Raw genomic sequence first — 12,059 nt, forward strand, 5'->3', positions numbered from 1 at the left:
GAACTCAAACAACTTTATTACAATTTTGCTGCAATGGTTAAAACCCAATTTTCTAAAACTATCAAGATTTTTCGCTCCGACAATGCCATGGAATATAAAGATTTTGACTTTCTTTCCTTCCTTAGGAGTCATGGTACTCAACCTCATCGTTCCTGTCCAGGTACGTCCCAACAAAATGGCCGTGCTGAACGAAAACATCGGCATCTACTTGACACTACTCGCGCCCTCCTTCTCTCTTCCTCTTGTCCAGAAAATTTTTGGGGTGAAGCCGCTCTCACTGCTGCTTACACTATCAATTGTATCCCTACACCGGTCATTCATAATCACACTCCATATGAGCGTTTACATGGCACCCGTCCCCCTTACGACACCCTTAGGGTTTTTGGCTCTGCCTATTTTGTTCTTCTCCAACCTCATGAACGTACCAAACTTGAACCTCGTTCTCGCCTTTGTTGCTTCTTGGGGTATGGTATTGAACATAAAGGGTATCGCTGTTGGGATCCTCTCTCCCAGCGTCTCCGTATCTCTCGTCATGTGGTCTTTTGGGAACACACAATGTTTTCCTCTCTCTCTCAATTCCGTTTATCCGTTCCCTCACCCTCTCTGTGTTTTACTAACCCTTCTGCAGATCTGTTTTCTGATGAGCTTCCTCCACTGCCCATGCCTGACTCTCTTGAGACTGCCTTGCCTACTGGTCTTTCTCAAGCACCTGCCAGCTCTGATGGTCCTGATCTTGTTCCCTCGGACTCCTCACCCCCTGTTGAGTCTCTTCCTCTGGCTCCTCCTCCTCCTGCTCGACCACACCGGGTAATCCAACCTTCTACTCGTCTTCGTGACTTTATTGTTGGTTCTACTGCTTTTTCTACTTATGAACCCACCTCCTATCGGGAGGCTCGCTCTAATCCTCTTTGGCAGCAAGCTATGACTCATGAATTACAGGCTTTAGACAAAACTCACACTTGGGACATTGTTGATCTTCCTCCTGGCAAGACTGCCATTGGCTGTAAATGGGTATACAAAATCAAAACCTGTTCTGATGGCTCTATTGAGCGCTATAAAGCTCGCCTTGTTGCTAAAGGCTTCAATCAAGAATATGGTATTGACTATGAGGAGACCTTTGCTCTTGTTGCTCGTCTCACCTCTGTTCGTAGCCTCATTGCAGTTGCTACTACCCGACACTGGGATCTTTATCAAATGGATGTGAAAAATGTCTTTCTTAATGGTGTTCTTCTTGAGGAGGTCTACATGCAACCTCCCCCTGGGTCTACTTATCCACCTCATAAAGTCTGCAAACTTCAACGTGCTTTATATGGTCTCAAACAAGCTCCCTGCGCTTGGTTTGCCAAGTTCAGCTCTACTATTCATGACTGTGGTTTCACCTCCAGCTCTTATGATATTGCACTTTTTATCCGCAAAACTGCTCAAGGGACCACCTTGCTTCTTCTTTATGTGGATGATATGATTATCACCGGTGATGATGTCAATGGTATTCTTCATCTTAAACAATTTCTTAGCCATCATTTCGAGATGAAAGACCTTGGTCCTCTCAGCTATTTCTTGGGTCTTGAAATCTTCCATGATTCCACGGGTTCTTTTCTCTCTCAGGCTAAGTACACATCTGATCTTCTCACCCGTGCTGGTCTTACCGATTGCATGACTGCCTCAACTCCCCTAGAGCCTCAGAGTCGTCTTACACCTCTTGATGGCACTCTTCTCTCTGATGCTGCTCTATATCGTCTGCTGGTTGGCAGTCTTGTCTATCTCACTGTTACTCGTCCTGATATTGCCTATGCCGTCCATATTGTCAGCCAGTTTATGTCGGCTCCTCGTACCACACATTATGTTGCATTAATTCGTATCATTCGCTATCTCAAAGGCACCATGTTTCATGGTCTTCATTATTCCGCCAGCTCCTCTCTCCAGCTTCGTGCTTTCTCTGATGCTGATTGGGCTGGCGATCCTACTGACCGCCGCTCTACTACTGGGTTTTGCTTTTTTCTGGGTAATTCTCTTATTTCTTGGCGCAGTAAGAAACAATCTCTTACTGCTCGTTCTAGTACCGAAGCCGAATACCGTGCCCTTGCTGATACTACTCAGGAGCTTCTCTGGCTTCGTTGGCTTCTTGCTGACATGGGTGTTACTTCCTCTGGCGCTACTGCCCTCTTTTGTGACAATCACAGTGCTCTTCAAATTGCTCACAATGATGTTTTTCATGATCGCACCAAGCACATTGAGATTGACTGCCATTTTATTCGGCAACACGTTACTCATGGTACTGTCCATCTCCATCCGATCTCTTCTGTTGATCAACCTGCTTGTAAATCAAAACACAAAACATGCAGCGGAATAAAATCATCAGATCATACCTTTTGATGATAGAACCTCGTGGATAAATCACGTGCTTCCAGAATCAGATCAATCAATCCCAGCAGTGGGGTGATATTACAATGGTGAATATCACCCACACAAACCACAGTGCAACTGACTTGATCGTTGTTTCTTGGGAGAGAGTCAGTATATGGGTAGAAAACAGACTCAACGTTGTTTCTCTTGGATTACCCATAACCATATAACAAATATTTAATATATTATAATATCTATCCATATCAGTTAAGATACAGATAATATCTAATATATATTATATCTATCTATATCAGTTCAAACTGATAACGTCTGTTTCAAGAGTGGTTATCCTAAATAGGTTTGATTTCAAAATCAAAACCTATTTGGATAAGGATTCAAAATCAAATTTAATGGTCATGCCACATGGGCGCCCATTACTAACATCTCCCACTCGCACATGAGTTGGCATGACACTGCCACATCTCTATCTCAATCTCCCCAAAAACGAACAATCTCATACTAGCCACTGCACCGTGCGACTGCTGAGAACACCTGCATGTGGGAGCTCTATACTAGAAACTCAAAATGAGCCAGCATAGAGACATCAACCCAAAAAGAAAAGAAATAGTGTCTCATATACCCCAGACCCATCTAATTACACTGGTCCAAAAAAACATCTCTAATCCCTCAAAAAAAGCATGTTTGACCCTCTCAATTCTTGCAATATATTCACACTCAATTCGCCTCTCATACAGAGCGATGTGAGTTGCCGGCAGTGAATATACAACAGTGGTGTAATACTAGATGATCTTCCCTTTGCACTCATGCCATTTAGTTTAGGATTGACCGCTTTCCCAGTGATGTCCCTTAAGGCCGAATCATGCATGACCGCAGGCAACATACCAAAGTAGCAGAACATCAACCCCTTACCTTATGACATAGTCAAAAGTCACAAAAGGGTACATAAATGAAAGTCATATCAATAATGACACGAAAGACTCACACGGTGAGGAAGCAGGGATCCATTCTCTCACCTCATTACTCGGTCGCCAAGCACATATAGTATGAATACATGCTACGGTGGAGTAACTCTTCCATAAAGAGTGACGTCATACTCGATACACCGTACAGATATTAGTCTAGTCGCTTTCTAGCGCTTAACCCGAATTCTCTATTTGCTCGCCTTCTAGGCGCCAAATGAGATCTCGCATCTGGCTAATCATAACAGGCACAACATGGAAAGTGGGTACTAACATCCATGTTTGGTCCTTAACACGACCTCATCTTGGTTATAACCAAGGCGACATACATAGTGGATGATTTAAGCCTCTCTTGGCTCCGAATAAAAATAAACCACCAGTCTCATCCTTGCTCGCTCCCAAGCGTCAAGGGCGATTGCTCGTGTGAGTGAGCCAATCTTGCCTGCTGACATCATCATTTGCTAATCATTATGACACAAACCGTAATAGTGTCAACATCCCATCATCTCAAAATAAGTGATCGATTTTAAAAAAATTGACCACAGCTTGCGCAATTATAGATTCCAAACATAAGCCTTATCAGCACCTCTTGCGATAAGTATATACAACGGAATCCACCATGTGCGCCTCACATGAAATGATTTAAGATCACTACCTCTTGCGCAATAACCTCTCTAAAGATATTTTTGGTGACCAATTTGCGTTCATTCTTAATGCGCCCAACTAGCGCAGATGCGCCCAACTAGCGCATTGAATTTTACAAGGAGCAAATTAATATGCTTCTAATAAAGCATTTTATCCACAGTCTAATGAGCAAGGTCAATGTCTGAACAACTCAGTTAACCATTTATCAAAGATAACACTTATCATGCCGAATACGCCCACATAGCGTACTTTAGGCTCCCACAACAAAGAAAAGATCAAGGAATATAGGTCATCTGTTTCTCCCAAAGACAATCTGAGGATTCACTCAATAGCTAAGGCTCTGGCTTTTACCGATAGGTAAGTCAATGGGTTTGCAATTTTGCATCTAGAATCGTTCTAGGATATTCCTTATGTAAGTCATCGAAGACAAACCGAGAATTTTCCTAAAACAATCCCTAAGGATCGTACATCCGAGCATATGAATTACATCACCCATGTCCATCATATCTAAAATGGAGGACTGCCCACCCTAGGTGGCGACAACCTTATAAATTCCTGGCTCATAATGACTAAGTAAGGAAAAACTTCTTTTGGACCATTGATCATGCCTCAGTGGTCTTCATCGATCATCGTTGCCCTATCATGGCTTGACGAAATCTAAGAACCACTGTTTGGATAACTGCTTTAGGCTGTAAAAGATTTATTGGAACCAGCAACCTTTTTTGCGCTCCTAACTTTTCACTATAAAAGCAGAAGGTAAATCCTTACGGATCTACTTATCCAATTCTCTAATGAGAAATCAGGTCACAATGTCCACAAATCAATGTTCCGAACTTATGTCAATTATAGCCTAAGTCAAAATAACCTCACTCCCCAGGAGGAAGTCTTCTCATGGTCTACACTTTCCTCAATGGTGCGACCATTCGGTATCTAGCGAGCCTTATGCCTCAACAATGACTATCCAAATTACGCATAACTTTATAACAGTTTTGCGTCATAATGGAAAGTCAACCAAATTATAAAAATGGTTAATCCTCAAAGACTTTGTCTTAAACTGCGCAACATTGATTCACTTTCTAAAAACAGGAGACTAGAGCCTTTGGCATTATCCTAGGCTCTTTATCATCTTGCGGAGCAATCATGAATGTTTCCCTCTCAATCACCCAGTGATGACGTGGAAAATTTTCACATTTGCTACCACGCAACTAAGAATGTAGAGTATTCTGTTCTAATGGAGTAATCCATTAGTAGACACATCGCTCCCACTGTCCCTAGGATATTGGAAATTTCTTTCCATTCTCAACTAGGCTACATAGAGCGCTATGCTTGGAATTCTCCATCTTATAGAGTTCCGAAAACTCTATTCACGTCACCTTTACTAATAAAACTTTATGTGACTTAGTTACACTACCACAAAGCTGCTTGCCTATATGCACATGACCCGGAGGGTTTGCATGACCGCATACAATAATGCGCCACACGACCCTTTGTGTTTACAAGACAGCATACAATAATGCGCTATAGAACCCTAGGTCTTAACTTCGCAATCTTATGAGAAGTAGAATAAAGATAAGCTGCTTAATGGTTACAGATCGCCCATAGATGGCTCTCTGCTAACCCATTACTCAAAATGGAGTGTAAAAACTGATATGGAGGGCACTTAGTTAGGGATATAGGCAACAAACTAGTGCAATTCCCAATTGGGAAACATTTTGCGCCATTATCTACCTAACATTAACAATATTTAATTCCTTATCTCTACTACACCAGTGTGTTGTTGAGTACTAGGAATAATCAATGTTCTAAGCATCCATCTCTCTTCACAGAGTTTTTCTGAAAAAATAACTCAAATAGATACTCGCCACCTTGGTCAAAACTAAAAGCACAAAAAACTCTTATCTAATTGATCTCGACCTTATATGTGCAATGTCAAAAATCATCTCAAAAATTTTTGACTTATGGGAGATCAAATAGTCTTGACTCAGATGCGTATCGTAATCTATAAATGTGTCGAGATTGAGGCTTAGCTATCATACCCTCACACATATCTAGTCACAAAATATCATAGTGGACTAAATGCGCCAAAACAAATGACCTTCTGCGGCTTTCCTACTTACTTGTGCGCACCCATTGCGAACAAAGTTACACATTCACATGAGAGCAGGATGTCATAAGCGAGTGGGCCCGAGAAGGCCTACTCAAACCATCGTGTCATCATCTCATTAATGTAATTAAGTATAATAAGCCACTGGTTCATGACCAATGTCATAAACTAATTCCAATCATCTTAATGTGTGAGTTCTCGAAGACAAGTTTTAAAGGTTTAGGCCCAACTAGGTAATGACTCACGACTAAGTCATATTCACTAGATCATAAAAAGGATGTCATGGAGATATCAACTGCGCCTAAGTCGCAAATTTAACTAGTAAGTGCTAATCCCCTGCATCTTCAAGTCAATTTTATTCTCCATACACTTTAATACATCTAGTTGAAAGATGACGATACTCCTGTTGCCATCTCTATTTCTCGCTTCATAGTTACTTGCAATTAATTCTACTATCCACAAGAAGGAGAGAATAAGCTATCAACTATGATAGCTCCTGAAGTAACTTAAGCGCGAATTAGGCTAAAGAGTCTAATTCAACACAATGCTCTTACAAGCGATGCGTTAAATTCTTAGAGTCATAACAACCTTGTCAGCCTTAACCTTTTCATTACTATGCTGCAACGTTTGCGCTTAGTGGTAAATGTTATTCAAAACGTTAGCCTAGTAAAGGAATCACACAAAGAAGCACCTCATCCATGTTTCACACTCAAGTGTGGAAACAGTAAGTGTCCACACTTAGACAAGTTGGCAATGCTAATAGATTTTGCAGCCACTAAGCGCTAATCTTTTCACTCAGTGTTAATAGATTTTGCAGTTTCTAAGCGCTAATCTTTTAACTTCACGTGATATTTCAACGCACACTATTATAGTGCATGAAATTTCGCTCAATCCACTCCCAATAATTGGGTAGAGAGCAAAACACTGCTCGTACTGGCTACTCGTCTTACACTTAATGACTAATTTATTTAAGCTCGCATTTCTTGGATGACGTGACTCTTGAATGTTACTTCATCCAATGATGTAACATTATTTACAAGTCAAATTACAAAGTCAATCCGCGCAACTCATTAGTCAAGATCATATACAGATCTATTGAGGGCTTACTAATTTCATAACTCCAAAACTCGCCAACCAAAACTATGTAGCGTGCCGCTAACTATAGCGCACACATTAGTTTTTATTGTGCCAAACAAGGCAACAAAAACACGGCGACTTTGAGTCATGTTTCCTTACTTTGGCTCAATTAAGGTTTGACCTAAAGTCTCCAAGACTTTTGCTCATCTAAAGAATGGGATTAGTTTGTTCACATTTGAACATCTCTACTAAGTTTAGGTCAACCAAATTAACTTTCATAAGCTAAATCAATTTAGAGAGAAATTCGCATTGGGATTAATTTGATTAGCATAATATAATTTTGCCGCAAAAATCTAAATTAAATAGTGACAATATTACACAAGTCGCAAGATCGAAAATCCGCTATGCTCGTAATCATCTCTTGCGCCACAAGTGACAATTATCCAAAATTTAGTTTAATTTATGCGCAAAATATTGGTTTTCGGGAGTTAATCTACAAAGATTTCTCTCAACCGAATAACCTCCCACTGACTATGGCATATACAAAGCATGATAAATTCCATACAATAGCATTTTAATGTAAATCTACAAATAACTCATGCTATATTTATTTAATAATGGAATTCTAATAAATAAATAAATAAACATGCTCTTCTAATTACAACATATTACAAACCCAAAAAAAAATATGTTGTATCCAATATTTAAATTATGCCATAACAGAAAGTACATCATCCTGAAATTTTCTGGTATTTTCTGGAATTTTAAATAACTAATTAAACACACATAAAATTAGAAATAAAAAATCCAGAAACTAGTAAACAGAAACAATATTCAGATTATGCCATAATTAAAATGTACATTGTTCTGAAATCTTCTGAAATTTTTCTGAAATATTCTGGAATTTTAAATGACTAATAAATACACATAAAATTAGAAATAAAAAATCCAGAAACTGATAAAATGAGACAATATTACCAGTAGATATTAAAACATTTCAGAAGTCCACAATAAAAATTTCAACCCCAGAAAATTAATCATGCAACACCAGATGCATTTTAAAGCAAAAAAAAATGCATTATTAACACAGGAAAAATATTACATATTTTCGTAAAATTTTCAAAATTTTACAGAATATAGAAAAATTAATTCTGAGTCTAAGGGTACCAACCATGCTTAAAACAAAGCTATAACGAATAAATTATGGCCAATTAACGCAATTCAGAATTAAAAAACAAACAAACAGAGCCTTAGAGCCAAGCCAGCGCGGAAAAACGGCTCGGCTCGGCTCGGCGCCGCTCAGCGCAAGTCGGCTCAAGGATCGGCTCGGCGCGCGGCTCCAGCACACGGCGCGCGTGCGGGCGCGGACGGCGCGCGTGCGTGGACAGCACCGCCGACGCGCGCGTGATGGCGCGTGCAGGCGCGTCAGAATGGCATCCGGCGCGTGTAGGCGCGTGGGCGCGCGTGGCTTCGGCGTGGTGGCGCGTGAATGCCATGCGCCGCCTTCCAGGGTACTGACAGTTCCGATTTTTGTACTGCCGAACTCCTTTTTCCAAAATAAAATCATTTATGCTCTTAAAAATGACATTAATGATCATAAAAATAAAATATTTTGGATCTCCACATCTTTTATAAATATACACATGATAAAAGAAAGCACGAAAATATCCATCATTGGCTCTGATACCAATGTAAATCAAAACACAAAACATGCAGCGGAATAAAATCATCAGATCATACCTTTTGATGATAGAACCTCGTGGATAAATCACGTGCTTCCAGAATCAGATCAATCAATCCCAGCAGTGGGGTGATATTACAATGGTGAATATCACCCACACAAACCACAGTGCAACTGACTTGATCGTTGTTTCTTGGGAGAGAGTCAGTATATGGGTAGAAAACAGACTCAACGTTGTTTCTCTTGGATTACCCATAACCATATAACAAATATTTAATATATTATAATATCTATCCATATCAGTTAAGATACAGATAATATCTAATATATATTATATCTATCTATATCAGTTCAAACTGATAACGTCTGTTTCAAGAGTGGTTATCCTAAATAGGTTTGATTTCAAAATCAAAACCTATTTGGATAAGGATTCACAATCAAATTTAATGGTCATGCCACATGGGCGCCCATTACTAACACTGCTGATATCTTCACCAAAGCTCATTCTCCTGGCCGCTTCGTTAACCTTGTCTCCAAACTCAAGTTGGTTGATGTTTGTCCTCCTTGAGTTTGAGGGGGGATGTTAATACTATACCTATAATATGTTATAAGTTAATACTATATTAATCTGTATAGATCTGTAGCTGCTAATAGTAGATAGTATATTTAATAGATTATATTAAATATCTGTATAGATAGTTGTTGCTAGCCTAGCACAGATAGACGCCTTCTTTTCCTTTTGCTTTCAGCTATCTTTCGGTGGCCTTTCATTTGTATATTTCCTTTGTTCATCATTTTGTCTTGTAAAACATCTCCTATATAATGGAGGTTCCATTTGGTTGCAATATACATCAAAAAACATAGAGCTAATATTTGCTCTCTCAATCTCTCTCAATTTCTTATAATTTTGAACCATAACTAAATAGTCTCCTAAAAAAACTAAGTCAAGCCATTCAATTTGAACCGGTTCAAAACACCGCTACCTTCACCTAGTCATGGATAACTATTTTCCCAAAAAACTTTAACCCCCGTAACAATTTTACAGGTCAACACTAGGGGCTCTTGAGTTTAATCAATACTTGTGATTTATGGGTGATTGCAAAGTATTTAGGATTTGCTCTGCATATGTGAATTCATAGGGTGTCAAAGTTCCTTCCCATAAAAAATAAAAAATAAAAATAATAATAATAATAATAATAATACTTATTTTGTTTGTGTTGCAATTGACAATTGTTGTTTCCTTTGTTTTAGGTGTGGTGATTCTCTTGATGTTTCCACCTGTTTCTTGTTCCCCCCACATATTGCCCAAATGTTGTTGACATACAAAGCTCAATTCAAAATTCTTGTTCAGAGTAGTCATTCTCAACCCTTGAGAAGATCATTATCAAGTATAGCCAGAGACAGTTGTATAAATTAATTTCCTTTGGACACAAATTTGGATATTCTGGGCTTACAAAGTTTGAGTTGCCACCACTTTGTTTTATTTTATTTTATTTTTTTGGGTTTTAAAAAAGGACAACTGGATTAAAAAATAAAAATAAAAATAAAAATTTGAAAATGCTTTAAGAGCCAAGAAATGGTTTCTCTCATATGCTAGATTTTGTTTTTCTGGTTGGCTATACAAACAAAGTTAAATAAACATATATTTATATACACACTTATATACATATACATATATATATATATATAACATGGGTTTGCAGTTAGGTTTTTTATTGTGATATGATGCACAAAAAGACATATTTGATTAGTGATTCCCCCATGTAGAGTTGAGGTTTCAGCAGCCAAAATAGAACATATTTGTTTATTATTATTATTATTGCTATTATTATTATTATTAAAATTATACATACTAATTAATATTCTAATTAGTGTGAACAACATATACAATGGATTCAGTTATACCATTTCCTTCTCTCCCTTTTTTTTTTTTTTTTTTTTTTTTTTTTGGCCTAATTTATATCTGAGAAAAAAGTACTGCATTTTTTAACTTTTTGTTTTGTTTTTTTTTTTTTTTTTAATTCCTTTTTTTTCCTTTTTTGATAAAGAATTTCAACATTCATATGCTTTGTAAGAGTCATTTTGAAACAAAGGTTTTTCAGTATTTAGTATTTCTTTTGGTAAGAGAAAATTATTAAGCAGTCAAAAGAATATGGGAACCATGAGGGGCATAACCCCCAGTACAAGAACTCTTAAAATTTTATTAAAAAAAAACAAAACAAAACAAAACAAAACAAACAAAGGAAATAAACAAATTATCAAATTGAGATTGGTTGCGGTAACAAAATGAAATTGCGAGGCTTTTAATATGAGGCTTTTAATCTCATTGTACAAATCACAGACATCTTCATCATTTTCTTGAAAGACAAAATTCACTTTAATTTCGTTGTACTTTATTCTATGCGCAATTTATTCTCCCTAACATTGAATTGAGCACGAATACGATAATATCCTTACTGTTAACGTGTTTAACTCTTTTTGTTAATTTGAATGGATTGCTTGATGATGCAGTTTAGTTCACAAGAGTATTATGTGATTATTTTTTAAATAACATGACAAACCACACATATGTGATTATGTGATTAGTTTTGAATTTTTGATGTGATATATGAAATGAGAAAAGTTGTTTGGTTATGAGTTATGAAAAGAGTTTTCAAAACTTAATTCAAAAACTTATAACTCATAACCAAACACACAATTCTATTGAAAATTCTACTTAAAACTCATAACCAAATTCTTTTTAAAATTCAATTTAAAAAAAATAATTTGTCATTTTGGTCTAAAATAATAATTTGTATATAAAAATAAATATATAATTTTTTTTTCCAAATAATAGGTGGCAATTGGCAATTGCAAAAAAAATAAAAAATAAAAAAATACTGTTCCGGTCAACCAGCCGGACATTCGGAAGGATGTCTTCAAAAATTGTGTGGGTTACCAAACATGTTTTCAAAATGTGTTTTGAAATTGATTTGAAATCATAATTTGAAAACTCAAACCAAACATAGCATTCAAATATAAGAGTGGAAACTTGATTTGAAACTCACACCAAATACAAAATATTATTGTACATAAGTAATTTTATTGTGCAAATCACAGCCATCATCATTTTCTTGAAAGACAAAATTCACTTTAATTTCGTTGTATTTTACTCTATGTGCAATTTATTCTCCCTAACATTTAGAATTGAGCCCAAATACCATAATATTCTTAGTGTTAACAGGTTTAA

Source organism: Camellia sinensis, chromosome 1 (genome assembly GCF_055761805.1).
Source record: "Camellia sinensis isolate YWXY chromosome 1, ASM5576180v1, whole genome shotgun sequence".
NCBI classification, from domain to species: domain Eukaryota; kingdom Viridiplantae; phylum Streptophyta; class Magnoliopsida; order Ericales; family Theaceae; genus Camellia; species Camellia sinensis.